This window comes from Colobus angolensis, unplaced genomic scaffold (genome assembly GCF_000951035.1).
Source record: "Colobus angolensis palliatus isolate OR3802 unplaced genomic scaffold, Cang.pa_1.0 Scaffold231, whole genome shotgun sequence".
NCBI classification, from domain to species: Eukaryota; Metazoa; Chordata; class Mammalia; order Primates; family Cercopithecidae; genus Colobus; species Colobus angolensis.
This window is the reverse complement of record NW_012115500.1, coordinates 2845554-2865350: the sequence shown is the minus strand read 5'-3', so window position 1 is coordinate 2865350 and position 19797 is coordinate 2845554. Positions and strand designations below refer to the sequence as shown.

The following is a 19797-nucleotide window of genomic DNA, read 5'->3' as shown; positions in this document are numbered from 1 at the left end:
GGAGGGATTGCATTGGGAGTTATACCTGATATAAATGACGAATTGATGGGTGCTGACGAGTTGATGGGTGCAGCACACCAACATGGCACAAGTATACATATGTAACAAACCTGCACGTTATGCACATGTACCCTAGAACTTAAAGTATAACAATAAAAAAAAAAAAGAAGCAATATTTTTTAAATGTTCATACTACCCAAAGAATCTAAGATTCAGTGCAGTCCCCATCAAAATGCTGATGACATTCTTCACATAAATAGAAAAAAAAAAAAATATGGAACCACAAAAGACCTAGACTAGCCAAAGCCATCCTGAGCAAAAAGAACAAAACTAGTCAGAATCACATTACCTGACTTCAAACTATACTATATAGCTATAGTAATCAAAACAGCATGGTGCTGGTATAAAAACAGACACATAAACCAATGGAACAGAATAGACAACCCATAAATTACAGTCAACTCATTTTTGACAAAGTGCCAAGTACATACATTGGGGAAAGGATAGTCTCTTCAGTTCAAATGGTGCTAGGAAAACTGGATATCCTTATGCAGAAGAATGAAACTAGACCTCTATCTCCTACCATATATAAAAATGAAATCAAAATGGATGAAAGACTAAAATGTAAGACCTCAGACTATGAAAAGACTAGTAAAAAACATCAGGGAAACACTTTAGAATGTAAGTATTGATGAGATTTCAAAAGCACAGGCAACCAGAGGAAAAATGAACAAATGGGATCACATTAAGTTAAAAAGCTTCTGTACCGTAAAGGAAGCAATCACAAAAGTGATGAGACAACCCACAGAAGGGGAGAAAATATTTGCAACTACCCACCTGACAAAGTATTAATAACCACGATATATAAGGAGCTCAAACTATTTAATAGGAAAAAACAATCTGATTAAAATGGATACAAGATATGAATAGACATTTCTCAATATAAGACATACAAATGGCCAACAGGTATATGAAAAAAAAGCTCACCCTCATTAATAACCAGATAATGAAAAATCAAAACTACAATGTGAGATCATCTTATCATTGTTAAAATAGGTTTTGTCTAAAAGCCAAACAATAACAGATGCTGGTGAGGATGTGGTGAAAGGGTAACCCTTGTATACTATTGGTGGAATGTAAACTATTACTAGTATAGTCACTACGGAGAACACTGTAGAGGTTCCTCAAAAAACTAAAAATAGAAGTAACATATGATCCGGAAATCCCGATGCTAAGTATATATCCAGAAGAAAGGAACTCGATATATTAAAGAGATATCTGCACTCCCATGTATATTGCAGCACTATTCACAATAGTCAAGATATGGAATCAATTTAAGTGTCCATGAATGCATAAAAAATGTGATAAGTATACACAACGAAATATTCAGCCATAAAAAGGAATGAACTCCTGTCACTTGCAACAACATGGATTGAACTGGGGGATATTATGATAAGTGAAATAAGACAGGCACAGAAAGATAATCCATTTTCTCACTCATATGTGGGAGCTAAAATAAGACAGGCACAGGAAGGTATCACATTTTCTCACTCATATGTGGGAGCTAAAAATAAAATTGAATACATGGAGATAGAGAGTAGAATGATGGTTATCAGAGGCTCTGAAGAGTAGCGGCCAGGTGGGTATAAAGTTGGGGGATGGTTCATAGATGCAAGAATACAGTTAGGGAGAATGGATATGATCTAGTATTCAGTAGCAAAATAAAGTGACTATATTTAAAAATAATGTATGGCATATTTTAAAATAATTAAAAGAGTAGAACTAGAATGTTTGTAATACAAATAAATGATAAATATTTGAGATGATGCATACCCCAAGTACTTTGATTTGATCATTGCACATTCTACACCTGCATCAAAATATCACATATACCCCATAAATATCTTCCACTATTATGCATCCATAATAATTAACAATAAAACTTTTAAATAAATAAAGCATAGAAAAACAAAATAATTAAATAAATAATTGTTTTTCTTCATGCATTCAGGGAATAATATATACAGGAATTTCCTTTCAAATATAATTATTTAGAAAGCCAGAAAAATATAATAAAGGTATATTTTGATTACAGTTTATGTAGGATAAAATATAATATAGTATATTTTATATAAAAATATAGCGTAACATAGCCTAAGGTAAATATAATATATCTGGGATTGTTAAATATAATTATCTATTAACTGGAATTGCTTAAACCCTTTTACATATATTTATATCAGTATATGAAAAGAACACCTAAAAATTATTTTTCTGGCACACTTGTTAGAAACATGTATTTTATTGTTCAGGTATGATGCCATCAGTGGGCATCATATGGAAAATCTAACTTTCTACTGAAAAATGCTGGGTTTATATGTTTGATAATACAGCTTAATGTGTGAACAACATTAACAATAAATACTACACTACTAGCTAAATTACACTGAGTACTTAAGACAATCCAGGGGCTATACTAAATCTTGGACCCACGCAACTACTCTATGAAGTATTATTATTATTATTCAAATTTTATATATCTAGAAATTGAGCCTGAGATGCTAAATAAATTAGCCAAGATCATATAGCTGCCTACTAATAGAGCCAGAATTTGAATCAAGTCTATTATAGCCTACAGCTTGAGGTACTTTTGTCCGTGTTGTACTCTCCACAGCTAACACAGGAACAGTCACCAAGATGAAAACCTCAAAATGCTTTTTCTAATATTTTTAACAATAATTTAAGTACATTCTTCAAAAGCAAGTAGCCAGACAAATATAATATTCAACAGCCAGTAAGACTCATCCTGTAGAATACAACAGTCTAGAATTCTAGTCTATGTAACACAATTTTTGTATTATTTAGCAAAATTAATATTTAATTGTTTGCATCTCAAATTTAGCAACATGTAAATTATTTGTACTTTATGTTACTGAGATTTTTGCCTTGATAGCAAATAAATATTTATTGACTTTACTGGAATCCAAACAAAATTGGGTTTATTTTATGCAGTTCAAAACAGATAGTCTTTCACTACTGTCTTTTAAAAACAGAAATATGGTAAATTATTCAGTTTGAACAAAAAATTAATGCTTTTAAAGTTCATTTACTCATTCTTTCCCAAAACATTTGTTGAGCGGTTATGTGCCAAGATCAGTACATGGCAGGAAAAAATAACATTTAAATAAAAAGACCTGCCCAGGAAGTGCAATTGAGAAAATAAACAGAATAAAAGAAATGCTATAGTAAAACTGTAAAAATTATATGGTAACACAGAGAAGGATGTAACTATCTAGTATGGAAAATTGTTTGGAAACATACACTTTATTTATTCTCCCTATGGAACAAACAAGATTTTGAAAGTATCTTTAAAATTAGAAAGAGAATGAGATAAGAGCCCCTTAATGAGTGTCTTTAATAGATTTGGAATTAAGTTCCTGATTATTATTATCATCATCATTTTTATTTTTGACTCAGGATCTTTCTCTGTTTCTCAGGCTGGAGTGCAGTGGTATGTTCATATTTCATTGTAGCATCACACTACGAAGCCTCAAGTGATCCTCCCACCACAGCCCCCCAAGTAGCTGGGAAAGCAGGTGTGAGCCTTAGTGCCTGGCAAAGTTCCTTACTGTGTTGAAACAATATTTGCTTTCTCATTTATTCAGAAAACACTTACTGGACACTGACAGGTTATATGCATAATTATATAATATACAATTATATACATAATTTAATGTATTTAGCTTAGCTGAAAATATGTTTCTTGACCACATATAGTTGACCAATCCATTGTTAGTCCAAAGTTCATAATCTTTTCAATGGAGAAAGGAGATATTAGATGTTAATCCTGTATTTTGAGCCTAGAGGAAATATTATCACCGTATCATCTAAACATCCAATTTTTGAGGCTGGAAGCTAAACTGACCTTGACTTGTCAGTCTTTGTGCTAATCTCATGTTTAGAGATGTGTGTATTTCCCATCAAAGGGAATACAAACTAAGTAATCTAGGTCCTTTAAAATCATCTTTAAAAGGGTGTGAAAGAAAAGAACTAAAGAAAATAAAGAATCAAAATACAAAAACCTATAAATTGTGAGCATGAGCAGCAATATGACTCTGAAGAGAAAAAGAAAACTGATAGAATAATATTCTGATACTGTGGATGATGATTCAAGTTCAGGGGGAAAATAGTAGAGTAACAAAAATAAAATTTAAAAAAATATGAGTACTCAGTAGTATTTAAATGCATTTTCAAATTCATTGGAAGCCCACAACACAACAACTCTGTAGGTAGGCAGGGTTGATTCAACTGAAAAACAATCTTTAAATTTGACATTCTTGAGACTTGGTATATCACAATCTAACAAATTTTCTGATTTACAGAAGTATCTGTGTTCTCTTAAGCAAGTAAGCAATCACTCTCAGACTTGTTTTATGCTCTTAATCTTTATTTTGCTATATATATATGTGTGTGTGTATATATATATATTTTGTTCTTTACAACAGTGAGATAAAATTGATAAAATTCAGTGATTGCTGAAAAAGAAAAAGAAAAAAAATACCAAGAAACAACTAGCACAACATGTGGTTAATTCTTTAGGCTTGTGCTTAAATAGGAAAAAGCAATAGAAAATTACATTTGATGGTTACACTTGACACTCACAAGCAGGAGCACTGGAAGAACTCAAACACACTTGAGAATGTCTTGTTGATTACTGTGGTTGGGAAATAATTGTAAGTTCACTTGTGCGTGTACATGTGTTTTCAGAAGGGGTTCTAAACTGTGACCATTTATCCCATCAAAATCAGGAGATGACTGAATATTTCGCTCTTGCTCATATATTTGTGTTCTTTGTAGAATGCTTTCACAGATGCATACTAAGGTACATTATGGATAACAGTAAACCTGTTGTTTAAAAATGGAAGGTGTGGGAAATTAAAGACATTTTGTTATTCAGAGCAGGTATTTATAATCACTTAAACAAATTTGTGGAGCAAACATGGACTTCTCTGAAGCGACTGTTGCAAATGTCAGCCCTAAGATATCTTCCTAATGACTTTTCTTCTTTACTTTGTTATGTGTAGATCCACGCCCTTGAGTTCAGATAAGCTATCACAAAGTATCCTCTGTAAATGTAAATATCTTTAGAAGAGTCACAAGTTAATCCAGTAGCCCTAAATATGAATAAAAATAAAGCTTTGTTTATATGCAGACTCTGAAAATGAGAAGAATAATCTATTTTGATGATTGGGTAAAAGGATATGAATAAATTAGTGAAAAATAATCAAACAATTGGGATATTTCTTGGAGAGATAAACATGTGTTCAGGTACCAGTAGAGTAAAAGTGTTCAGAAATCCATGAGGAAGACATGACAAGATAAGACACATTATATAAGACTTTTACAATAAGATGACAAATTAAGAGACTTTTAGCACCTAGGAAAATGCAGAGTAACCCAGAATATTCTAGAATTGCTGTCCAACATTTTAAAATTAGCTGATATAATTTGGAAAATTCGTGTAGAAGCATCTAACGGAATATACTGAGAGATGCTGGGCCCTTCCTCATGGAATCGTCCATGTCTCATTCACCTTCATAGCCATCTTCAACCAGCATAATATTTGGCCTATGGACTATTTTCATTAACCATTTGGGAAATATTCAAATGAACTAACAAAATGCAGTGTGTAACTGTGAAACAGTTACCTGGGACGTTTCTTTCTTTTTGTATGTTTTTGATGCCTATAATGTATCAATGTCATAATAATAATAATTAAATTTAAAATGTGATAAATAGGCAATTTTTGCTTTTTTTAGATACAGAGGATAAGTGCTTGATGTCCTTGATATGAATAAATATAATGACATAAAAAATCTCTTTAATATTATTTCCTAAAGTTATTTACTAAGCAGACTGTATTATAGTAATACACTAAGCAACTGTACTCACTGGAAGATAAAGAAACACATCAAATTCGCTAAATTGACAAGCACTTAATATAACTTGGATTTGAATTTTATGATTTCCAGTTCATCCATGTCCAAGAGAAATTTCATTTGAGTACCTAGAATATTCTAGCAATCTAATCATGAAGAATTTCAAAGTCATATTAGACACCTGGTCTTATATTAGAACATACTTCCTGATGAATAGTTGCCCTTTGACGGTTTATAACTTGCTATTATTGGTATAGTTGTCACATTGTTAACATGACCATTTAATAGTCCAAATAAATCAAAGTAAAGGAAATAATTAGGTCTTATATACTCAATGTGGTAATCAAAAGAAGGAATAATCTCTTTGGGCCTATGATTTCAAATAGAAAGTCCTCTCTTGTTTATTTTTTCATATTTTTTGTCAGTTATGCTTTTAAAGGGAGTCATCAAAAGTGTCGATCTGATTTAAAACCTAAAATCTCTGTCATTTACTGGTCCCATAAGTAAATGGCTTATTTCATGTCTTAATATGAAGCTATTTTATTTATCTTTTTGTCTAATTTATTTCTATACTAAATTTCAATAATTTACTACAGTCAACTTTTGCAAAATGTAAAATGTCTCTTATTTTGGAGCTTCTGTTTTAGGCTTATGTCTCATTTATCTTGGTACAAACATTAGTAATATGTGTACCTGCAACTGATTTCTATTTAATCAGAAATGAGATTGTTGAAGGCTGTAGTTTAGGTGTAATAAGAGCAACAGAATAAGGATACTGGCCCAAAAAGTAAAACACATGGTTTGCACTGGATTTATCTTTGTATTGGAGCAGACGCTGCAATAGTGTGTGCACTATAAAACAGCATTGATCTGTTGAATGCTTGTTTATGAGTTTATGATTCACTCAGAGGTGAAGCAATCCTTCTGCAAAATCATTTAGCAGTTTTACACATATATGAAGTGATCTTACTACCATCTTAAAAGTGGGCTCAATTTATTACTTTTTGCATATTTCATCTTTCATGACACTTAAATCTACTGAACTCATACTATTTTAAAAAAGAATATGCAACGTTGTGGATAGATATAATTTGCCCAGATTTCACATCATATCCTCTCTCTAATTCTCACTATGATCTTTTCAAAAGATGCTTGCTCCCCTGCTATCAGCAAGCCTAACTTGGAAGTTCACAGTAACAGGAAATTTCCAGATGAATCACTGGAACTGAATGTCTCCTTCAACCACTCCAACCACCTCTAAACTACACTCTAATGTCCTTTCTCTTTCAGCATGCTTATTTAGATTTACCTATCATGGTTGAGATAGCCAGAATTTACCTTAAAATTCTCTGGAAAAAATTTTAAAAATTAGAATATTTTAATAATTAATAATTTGAATTTCACTTGAGAGTTAGCCAGTAGAGAACACAACTAAACACAGCGGTTATTTTTGAGCCTGTGATAAATATACCCATGAAATTGCAAAAGTAAAACAAAAATACCCATAGTTTTAATGTGGCTATCTCAGTGACATTCCATTAGGCAACTTATAATTATTTTCTGCTCAGGTATTCTGTACTCTAAAATCAGCCATTGGATATCACTGATAATCTAGTGGGTGGAAGGACTAGCATGACAAATAATGCTTTAGCACTGTATGTGATCTCCCTCTACAAGCCATGTTAAAAATCTATACAATTCTAATGACAATATTCACATTTCATAGGCGAAAATATTTCAATGACTCTTAAGGTACAAAACAGACAGATTGAGCAAATTGTAAATTAAACTCTACTTTTATATTCTGTTCTTCACAGACTGACAACACATTATATGACAGAGCTATACTACATGACAAAAATTAATGAAAATATGAACCAACAAATATGTTACATGCCTATAATGTTGTGTTAAATTAGTGAGTACACAATATTACAACTTTCTGCCACTTGTAGGTGCCACAATCACTGCCATCTATTATTCACTTATTTTATTTCTTTCTATGACTTGGCCAAGAATCCTACATAAAACTCCCTCATAAGTTTCTGGAAGTTTTTCTCATTCATTAACAAAGAACTATTACTTGTAGCACATCTATTGTGGGTGAAAAAGCATTATCAAGCATTTTAGGAGTAACGTGTCCAGCTCTCCCAACAATTTTGCAAAATACCGTGTTTGTCACCATTCCTCAGAATAAAATTAAAAAAAAAAAAAATCCAACATTCAAAAGTGTTAAACGACTTTTTAATTTTTTTTTTTTTTTTTTTTTGAGACGGAGTCTCGCTCTGTCGCCCAGGCTGGAGTGCAGTGGCCGGATCTCAGCTCACTGCAAGCTCCGCCTCCCGGGTTTACGCCATTCTCCTGCCTCAGCCTCCCGAGTAGCTGGGACTACAGGCGCCCGCCACCTCGCCCGGCTAGTTTTTTGTATTTTTTAGTAGAGACGGGGTTTCACCTGGTTAGCCAGGATGGTCTCGATCTCCTGACCTCGTGATCCGCCAGTCTCGGCCTCCCAAAGTGCTGGGATTACAGGCTTGAGCCACCGCGCCCGGCCGACTTTTTAAATTTTTAATAGTAAATAAGTGATAGTATCAGGATTCCATTACTTCTATCCAATTCCAAAGTCTGGACACTTTCCCCTCAGGATGTGGCCTCTCCATTAAAGTTTACCTTAAACGCAATTCCCTCAAGGACTTGCCGTATGTTAGAACAACAGTTGAATTAATGTATATTCCTTTATCCACTCATTCCACAAAGATTTTGTGTGCTTAATATGCTCACCTAACTCCAGTGCATACAAAACATAATTGGACTTGGTTTCTGCTTCGCTAAGGAATCAAAGCCAATTGTGAGAACACTGAGGAGCACTTAAATTGGTGTTGAGAAGGGAAAACTTCACAGCAGAGCTGATATGTCAAGTGGGACTTACAGAATAAAGTCATATATTTACAGGTAAAATTGGTTTAAACACTTAACGTGTAATCTTAGGAAATATTAGCTCATTTTTTTTTCAGGGACATTCTAGATCCCCTTCACTTAAATAATGGCCCTGCTAGTTAAAAGGTCATATTTTTCAGACATACACAGCTTTCAATGTTCCTTTAGTCATACCACTGCCACTCAGCCCACGAGGAAAAATAGCCTTAAATATTTTTTACAAGTAGTTTGAAAATTATAGCTAACCACGTTTGTTGATAATACACAACCAAACATAAAATATGCTTTTGAAAGCTCAAACGTCAATAGAAATCTGTGCAGAAAAGGAAAGTAAGTATATAGAAAATACATATCTTATTCTATTGGAAGTTATTCTCTCACGTTGATGAAAGATAAAACAATATACTTTTAATTCCAAAGTGAGAACATTTTCATAATCACCTAAGTATATAGGCAGACCACTTAGCTACCATTTGATAACTTTTATTTTCTACCATCTTTGCAGCACATGTTTGAAAGGACGTGAAAACTAATATTGTATCTCTATGTATGGCCACAGGACTGACATACTACCTTTCTCACTCCTTGAGGTTTTAATCACAAGAGTAATTATTTTGACATAATGTGCAAAATATTGCGTTATTTAATTTTCAATTATTGAGTATTTTTGGCAGACTAGAGCCCAAGTTACAGATGTGCATACATCCATGTTTGCTAACAATCCATTTCTAAATATAACTACATTTTAAAATTATAGTTCACAACAATAGGTAACTAATTTCCCTTAACTACTTTCCCTGCTAGAATTCCTACTAATTAGAATCATTGGTGCTGACTTGAATTTTAATGCTAAAAGATGCCTTTAAAAGTTTCATTCTTAATCATACCAAAAAGTTAGTTCATGGGTCACTATATTTAAAGAGAACCATTAATGCAAATTTATTTTAATTACGTTTCTATGTACACTGAATGTCATACTTTAATCACCATTGTGCCCCCACCACATGCCATGGAGAGGTAACAGCATGGTGTCTAAGTCTTAGAGTAAATAGGATCCAATAGAAAATGATCTAGAACAAATACGTATTAATATGTAAAAGGCCAGTTATTTTTTGTTTTATGTGTACAGCTTGTTTATGTAGATGTATACATTAGATATGGAAGTATAAGTCTATGTATTAATTTAAAATTCCTAGGTCTTTTTAAAGCACAAACTAAACCCAGAACCATTGCTGACAGCCAACTTTGACCCTGTCCTTGTGATCCTGGCAACATAATTTGCACCCTGTAGAAATGAAGATGGCTTTTTCCTATGACAAGACTATGTTCTACACTGGTTAATTAGCACGCAGATGGCAGGGAAGCTGCCCATTTTACCCCCTACTATACAAACCGCACATTTATATGCAGCACATATTGCAAAGTGGAATATTTGCACAAGTCATATGGCAGTAATCAGGTCTTCACTTTAGAAAGTTAAAATAAAAAGAAGGTAATGATTATGAACTTGAAAGTACAGTGCACTCAAATAATTGGACAAGCTTCATTGAGAAAAGACGAGGCACAATTTATTGTTCTGTTCTTATAATTTAATTCTTAATTCTTGGAAAAGACAATACATATGTGAAATTTATGTAAGATACTCATGAATTGGTAGATGATTTAAATACTAGCATATTTTAAAGGAAAAATGGAGAAATGCAGTATATACTTGTTTTAGAAATGCACTTTTAGGGTTTTGTTTGAATATAAATTATCGGATGATGACAAACTCACAGCACTTCAAAATCCAGAGGGTTTACTCTGAAGGACTGACAGTGAACAAAACACAGCAAGGACCCCCTCACCTACAGCAGTACATTTCATGCGCTTTACTCCATACCCCGTATAGAGGATTACCCTCAAACTGATGCATAGCTATGAGAAGTTTAAATATTTATGCTGTTATAACAAATATTCCTGAGTTTAAGGAAATGACTACACACATGGTTTCAGAAGCTTTCTCCTGAGCAATAGGCTGCCTTAGGCAAGTAAAAGTAAATAAGGACGCAGTGAGTGTTCTTTGGCAAATTGCTTCATAACTCACTGTATTTCATTGTCATCTGGCTGTGGATAATCAAAGCCTGACAGAGCTGATATAAAACATGCACAATTTAAATCTGGGTTCTTGGTGAACCAGGTATCTTCTTCATTGATTATTTCTAGCTAATTTTCCTCATACCTTCTATCCTTATTTACATTTTTAAAATTACTTAAAAGAAGATTTTAGAATGTCAAACAATAACATTTATATGCTTCTCCTGAAAGGTCATTAGTTCAAGACTATACTTTTTCTCGATGATATATTTGTTTTGTTTCTCCAAGTTTAGGTTGAGTCTTCATTACGATTAAGAAATACATTCTGGTGCATTATGCTTACATAAGGGCTTGGCAATTCAGTCAAAATAACCTTTGTTTTGATTATATTGAAAGCATCAAGTTGATTTTAGGTTATCTATTTTTTAGTTATCGCATTCAAAATGATACATCCAGATTGTGGCACCCCATACTGTAAAATGTTATACAATGTGGTCTTTAAACAATTAAGAAAATCCAATTCTTTATGTAGAAATGCATATTCATATTTTCTCCCTACATTTATTTTTTGATCCAATAAGACCAGATCTTTCTGTAATTTTTCCAGACAGCCTTTTGGGACTGACTATATCTTCATGCTTCCCTGGCAATGACACTTTTCACTTTGAAGATGTCAAATGAAGAAAGGAAGCATCACATAATTTAGGAGTGAGAATGAATGTGAGCCCTGAGCACTGGTCATCCTTGAAGCAGAAAACTGAATGTGCATTCCAGATGAGAAATCTACTGCAGAGGGCAAGGACATGGGACTGCAGCCAGATCTCGCATTCACCTTTCATGATTCTTTAAAAGATTACATGGTATCAATTCATTTAGAGGGAAACTTACCACTAATGTGATGGGTTTTTCTTTTACTTCCTTCTTAAAAATCTTTTTTAAAAGACCAGAATGCTTATATCCAGACACTTTTTAAGAGATCTATTGTCACTGCCAGTGTTTGTGCCAAGTAAAATCCTGTCATGTAACTAAAATTTTCAAAGGAGACACTGAAAAGTAAATCTAAAAATAGCATATTGGTGAAATAAACTGTGGGACACATCATTTTAATATTATAAAGGAATGTTGCTTCAAATATATTTGTAAGTTCAAAAAGCAGATTATAAAATAACATAAAGAGGAGGATTTCCACCTCCAATTAGGATGTTAAAAGGCGCAAAGTGTCCCACGCAACCAACCCATAAAAATAGGCCAGATAACCTACAAAATAAATTTTCTGGAATCTACTGGAAAGTTATAGTCATAATGCAACCAAATGACCTGAATTCCAAACAGGGGCGAGTCCCTACAAGGAGATACAGGACACACAAACTGTCTCAACTGCCAAAGAACATGGACCGCCAGAAAAATGCCCCTCGGGAGAGCAGGCAGGCAGGAGGGAATGAGCAGCTGTGGGGAACACACACACAACGCTGTACAGTTCCTTGGACTCTTCTCTCACGCAAAGTAAAAGGTCTTAAGCCACAGGAGAGAAGCAGCAAAGATATACCACGGCTGAGGAAAGGAAAGAAAAGGAAAAAACTCAGAAAGTTACTGTGATCAGAAGAAGGGTGGACAACTCTTGGACCTGTAATCCTATACTCACTCAAAGCTTCCTATCAATAGAGAAGAACAGAAATTCTCACTCAAGGTCAAGATCTACAACAAATACAAGGCAGAGAGTTTGACTGCCAAGCAGAAGAGTGGAAGGCACATTGAGAATCCTCCACCCAGAGTCCAGGGTCCAAGGCTTTCCCAGAACTGTGGCTGGGCCAAAACAACAGAGAACTGCTAATCCGGCAACACAGGATGAGCATGAAGTAGTAAACAACTGCAGCCTACTGCTGGATAAGGACATGAGCACTAACAGTTCTCCTCTCTGTGGCACATGCCTATAGGAATGGCTGAAAGCGGGGCCAGAGGATTAATACTAAGAAAACTCTCCATCATCCCAGCCTTCGCATGGCACATGGCAAAAATAGCCTATATCTAGAGTTATTGGAGTTATGGGCAAAGACAGCCCATATCTAGAGTTATTTAAACTTGTAATGTACTACCAGTACGTACAGCAATGAAAAATCCCAAACCTAGTCAATTTCTGATCAGAGTCACTCAATCCCCACAAACTAGTGATTTAGCAGATTTTGAAAGCTGGCCATTCTCAGACGTAAATACCTCAGTTGGTACTGAGTTTCTGGAGCTATATAATTAATGGAATGCAATTGGTAATAAAAAGAAAAGAAGCATTCATAAATGCAACAAAATCAAGAAAAACAAACAAACAAACAAAAAAGGCAGACACAGGTTATATTCTGAAAATGGAAAAATCCCAGAGGCAGAAAACTGATCAGTGGTAATCCAGGGTAGTAAGAGAGGGGATTGATTACCAAGGACCTTCCTGGGGCAATGGTAAGATTTTTAAAATCTTGACTGCAGCGATGTTTATATTCCCGTATTCATTGTCCAAATGAATAAAATAGTTCACATAAAAGAGTGAATTTTACTGTATAAAACAATGTAATAAAGTTGACTTTAAAAGCAAATATGATATGAAGAGCAGGATTTCCACTTCTACTTAGGGTACAGAAAGCTTCTATTAGTGTCTCAGCCAACTAAACAATGAAAATAGACCAAATAATCTACAAAATGATAACTTTTCTTGAATTCATTGGAAAGTTGTAGTCATAATGCAACCAAATAACCTGAATTCCAAAGAGAAGTGAGCTCCTCCAAGGGGACACAAACTGTATTGACTGTCAAAGAATACAAAGCCATATAAGGCTGGTGGGGTGGAAAGTGGGAGGAAAACAGAGTGAAAGAGAGGCCATAGAAGGAAGAGAAAAAAAAAAAAAAGAAGAAAGATTAGAAATAAATACAGTAACATTTATGAACTGGGTACAAAACACTTATGAATTTAGCATAGATAAAAATAAATGCAGTATTTTAAAATAAAAGATGGAAATAGCTGATAAAGACTATAATTTCAAAATATTATTTTCTACAATTTAAATATATTTAAAGAAAAACTATATAAATATACATAAAGAAAATTTTAAAGAACATTGACTATGATACCAATAAGCATACTATTACAGATTTAGTAAATATTTTTTCTTTCTCTGATGATATAGACAACACCCTTCTTAATACCTTTACTTAATGAAACTAGGAATTCTTGACTATGTTCTCATGCATGCCTATATCTCAAGGCAATGAGGTTTGGCCTTATTAATCTTTATTAGGGAAAATCTACAAATTTTAGCTCAGTTTAAAAATGAAAACCTATTAATAAAGCAAGCATGAATAAACTTTTATAAAAAAGTTAAAATCACTATGATAAAATATATTATGTTTCATATTAGACACTGATTGTTCTTCAATTAAATTTGCAAATATGGTTATGTAAAACTGAATTCATTGTGTGGTTGGACTGTGAAAATCTTTAATTTAAAATTATGAAAAACTGAATGTATAGGAGTGTTAGTGCAAAGCAAATAATAAAATTATGTATCCAAGATGCAAAGGTTGGGTATATAAACATACAAATTGAAACCTGTTTCAGTGTTAACAGGCATTACAACATGATAGTTGAAGTCTCAGGCTCAGAAGTAAAACCAAATCTGTTCAAATGATGACTATAATTTACTACATGATTTAGTTTGGCAATTTTTAAAATCTCTGGAAACATCACCTTCCAAATATATAACATGGGAAATATAGTGGAACCCTTCTTGTCTACAGTTATTGTGAAGAATAAGCATAGTACATGCCACCTGGAAAGCAGTCAATGTATGTTGTTATTGTCATATAATCATTAATATTTTGTGAACATAGGCCAAACAAACAAGTATTGTGTTATGAGTTATACTTACCAGGATAAGAATTTACTTTTCAAGACCATGCTTTGTCTTAAATAGTTAATGATGAATGTGAATGAGCTAGTACTTAAAATATATATGAAAATAATCAGACTGGAATCTCAAATCAGATAATGAGGTATAATCACTAGTTTGTTGGAAAGTAATAGTCTTTCTTAAACCCATAATTGTTTTTAGTGGTAGATATTTGCATATCTTCAATTAAAGAATGAACAAATTTATAACATTTAATACAATTTTTAAAAATAATTTACATATTAGAGAAAATTGGGCTAATATCAGTGTTTCCCAAGTACACTAGAAGCAGCAAATTCAAAGAAAGGAAAAGGGTGTACTTGAGGCAACACTGGGATAGTAGCCAAAATGATGGCTGAGATTGAAGGAAATGGAAGATGAATATTTAAAAAACACAGTAACAACAACAAAATAATAGTCATCTAAAGTTATTTAACAAAGGAGCAATTAACTTATAAACTCAATAGCTCATAGATTCATCACAGCTTTTTGAGATCATGGAATGATGTACTTTTCCATTGAGAAATTGTTTTGAAATGAAATTAAAAATAAAAAATGAGGAAAGGTGAGGAGATGTTAGTTTATCCAAGTTTCTCACTTGTGTCAGTGACTTCACTGCCTTTGGACAAATCTCTCAACTCTTTGGGATTCAGTTTACTCATAAACAAATGAGAAGTTTTCATCATTCCTTTCAAAAATGTATATTTGAATGTGCAGTTATTAAACCAAATGTCTAGCAAGTAACTGTGTACAGAAAGCTGTAGTTTTCTGGGAAGAGACTGAACAGCAGGGGGAAGTTAGCTAACGCTGAATTTATTTCCTATTATGAAGAGAGCCAAACTTGAATCCATTTCATTGAGTTAACCAGTTTTAAGAAAATAATCTTGTTATGTTTAAACCTGACAAAGTAATTTTTAAAATAAATACATTCTATGGAAATTGATCTAGTTTTAATGAGATCTCACAACTAATGTGGAACTGATTTGCTCTAAGGTCATGGAATATGGAGCACATTATTTGTAGAGACTCTTTCATCTTCAAAATTTTCCTTGACAATAAAAAAGGCTACTCCAAGGACTGTAATAAGTATAACACATTTATTATGATTTAACATTAATTAAGAATTAAATTGACAATGTTTACCATTATTTCAGAATAGAACACAAAAAAATTAAAAAATTACATTTTATATTCTTTATACTTTAAAACTAAAAAAAAAAAGAAAAAAAAGCCAATAATATGAGACAAATACTATTAAACTGTCACCTCTTTATTTAAAGCTGGTACCTAGGATGCCCCTTGACATGTTCTTCTCAATGTCCTTCAGGCATCTAATTAAACATGTAAAAAATTAAATCCAAGAATTCTTGCCTTTTATCCTTCAGTGCACCCTATTCCAGTCCATGGCATGAGAGCTTACCAAAAATTTGAAAGTAGTTCTTATTGTCTCTCTTCCCTTCCATTATGTGTAAGTAAACTAGAAGTCTTCTTATATTTTGTAAGTTCATCTAGCAATACTATAAGCAGAAATAAAAAGACATAGCATCGTGTATTATGGAAATTTCAGTAAATACCTAAGCCATCTATGACCTAGAGTATAAAAAAATCATAAAATAAAATGTGAATAAATATTAACCCCAAAGAAGAAAGAAGGTAGGCAAGAGAAGAAAAAAATCAGAAGGAATGTATGAAAATCAAGTAATAAGATGGTAGATTTAAATCAAATTCCATTAATTAAATGTAAATATAGCAACACTTCAATTAAAAAATATTGCCAGAGCAGATATAAAAGAAAAACACAAATGTATGCTGCCAAAGAAAGATGCTTATTAAATAACAGAAACAGATATGTTGAAAGGAAGATAAAAAGAAAACATACAATACGAAAATGGTAAACACAAGAAAATGGTATGGCTACATTAAATTAAAGTAAAATAAAGGCAAAAGATGTTAGAAGACTGATGGCAGTGGTAGGCAGTCTGGGCAGCTGCTGACATCACACCAGCTGCAGCGGGGAGGTACAGGCAGTGGTGGCAGGAGCGGCCGTGGGAGCAGCAGTGGTAGTGGTGGGACTCGTAACTCATGTCCCCTGTGCCCCATGTCCCTGAGGAAGCCGATTGTACCACCTGAGGAAGCCGATTGTACCACCTCCGCCCTTGCACGGCCGGGGAGGACCTGCTCCCAGACCCTGAGCACTGCTGTGACCTCAATCATGCTCCCTGCCGTGTCCTGGAAGCCCACCAAGCACCTAGCTGAAGGAGCAGCCGGGACTCCTGGGGGCCAACCCCAAGAGCTGTGGGTTTGTTTGTGCGGGGTTGGCCAGGGCCCGCACCACCTGCAGCTCATCCGCTGCGGCTTTGGGGAAAACGTCGAGAGGAGGTGGAGAGTCCCTGGAGCCTGTGCCTGGGACCCCCCAGGGAGCCTGCTGCCCTGGGAGGCATTGAGATGGAGCCAGGCCAAGTCACCTGTTGGCGAGAGAGCAGCACAGTCGGGCGAGAGAGCAGCACAGTCGGGCACAGATAGGCAAGCAGAGAAGGGATCCCAGGTGGAGCTAGGCCTGGGGCAGTGCCATGCTCCAGGGAGCCAGCGGGAGCCAGGGGCAGGTACCAGCCCTGCCATTTTGGGTGCAGCTGCAGCGGCCCAGTTGTGGCTGCAGACCCAGCTATCTCTGCACCTTCCACCCAGTTATCTGCACCTTCGACCCAGCTATCTCTGCACCTTCCACCCAGCTATCTCTGTATCTTCGGGGCCAGGAAGGCCCCCTTTCTCCCACAGGCTTGGAGGTGTTTTCTCCAGCTGCCCGGCCTCTCCCCAGTCCCAGTACCCACTCTGATATTGAAGCAAGGCTGGCACTGAGCCTTGGCGCTGTCACAGCCCAGCTGGGTATGGGCAGACCTGGGGCAGCACTGATGTGCCAGCCCCTTGCCTCCTTGGCCCCCTCCAGACTTTGGGTACTAATGAGCTGAGAGGGGAGGCCAAGGGGGAGCTGAGGGCTGCTCAGTGCTGGCTGCAGGCACCCCCTGGCACAAACAGCCTGGGCACTATGAACAGTTTCAGGAGGCAGACTGACTCTTGGGTAGAAGCCCCACCTTCAAGCAGGGTTGGGGGCAGTGGCTGAAGCTTGGGGGCTGGGCTGCTGGTCTTGCTGACCAGAGTGGGATCTTCTGGTGTTTTTTCTGGGCCCACCCATGGCCACCCATGGAAAAATCAGAGTGCACGTCCTCGCCTCTGAGACCCATAAAAGGCCCGGACCCATTCAGACTAAGAGACAATGGGACGACTTGCCTGCAGAGTATCTACCAGCCCCAGTGTCTTCTCTCTGCTGAGGGCTAAACAGACAATGGCACAACCAGCTGTGGCGAAGAGCTACTTACTCCAGGGTCTCTTCTCTGCTAGGAGCTGAACACTCAACGGAAGGACCTGCCTGTCGAGATGAGCTACCCACTCTAAGGTTTCCTCTCTGCTAGAAACTGAACACTCCTCAGGACATCCTGGCTGCAGAAAGGAGCTACCCGCTGTGGGTCTCCTCTGTGCTGCTCTATCCTCAGCGAAACTCCTCTTCTCCTTGCGCACCCTCCACTTCTCTGCATACCTCATTCTTCCTGGTCACAGGACAAGAACTTGTGACCTACTGAATGGCAGGGCTAAAACAGTTGTAACACAAACAGGGCTGAAACACGTCCCTTGCTCACCATGTTGTGGGTGACGAGAAGAGCTGCAGCCCTTCTGAGAGTCGGACATAGGAGCTCCCAGAGCCAGGTCTTTGATACCTTCCTTAGGGCTCTGCAGTTTCTGGTGTCTCCAAGATTTTGGGCCCAACAACATTCCCTGGTGTCTGTCATGGAAGCTGCTTATGGTATGCCTGGTCCAGCTGCAGACTTGTAGGGAGCTAGCACTCGTGTCGGCGCCTAGAGCTGCCTGCCCTGTTGCAGCCAGAATACCAGGCTATGTGCAGTGGCCAGACCATATGCTCGCTTATACACACACCCCTCGCTGCCCTGCTTGCCCTTGGCAGGCATGAGATCCAGGCTGGTAGTGCGAACTGAGCCCTGTTTGCCGAGCCAAATGGGCCCAAGGGGCCTTCACAAAACTCTGGCAAAGGCACCAGTGGCCACAGGTTTCCAACCAGAAAAGCAACACCTGAAGTATGCCATAACATAATCTAGAAGACTTAACAATTCTAAATGTGTGTGCACCCAGTAACAGAGCTTCAAAATGCATTAGTTAAAACGGATAGAACTAATGAGAGAAATAGGCAACACCACAATTGATGATATTAAAATCCTCTCAGAACATGACAGAACATGTAAACAACAAAAAAAAGTCAATAAGGATATACTAGATCTAAACAACTCTTTTGATTCCCTTGACCTAATTAACTTTTATTGAACACTACACATAACAGCAGTGGGATGTACATTCTTCTCAAATGTACAGAGAATATTCACCAAGATAGACCATATGCCTGGTCATAAAATAATTAGCAATAAACTTCAAAAGACTGATGTCATACACAATACGTTCTTTGATCAAAACAGAATTTAATTAGAAATCACTACCAGTAAAGTATTTGGAAAAACATATTATTTGTAAACAACATACCACTAAATAATCTATAAATCAAAGAAGTAATCACAATGAGAAATTAGAAACTCTTTCAAATGAAATGATCACAAAAACACACATATCAACAATAGTGGGATATTGTGAAAATAGTGCTTACAGGGACCTTTATGGTTGTAAATGTCTATATCACAAAAGGAGAAAAAATTTAAAGCAATAACCTAATTTTAAACTGTAAGAAGAAAAGTAAAGAAGAGCTATGTAACCCAGAGTGAGTGGACAAAAAGAAATGATCCAACAGCAGAAATAAATGAAATAGAAAACAGGCAAACCATAGAAAAAAATCAAAGCAAAAT

General features: G+C 35.7%; 1 protein-coding gene across 4 annotated transcripts in view; it reads right to left on the bottom strand.

Annotated features, from left to right (window-relative positions):
• NKAIN2 (Na+/K+ transporting ATPase interacting 2) overlaps positions 1 to 19797 on the bottom strand; it is a 1037556-nt gene that overhangs the window by 624064 nt on the left and 393695 nt on the right. The window lies entirely within an intron of this gene.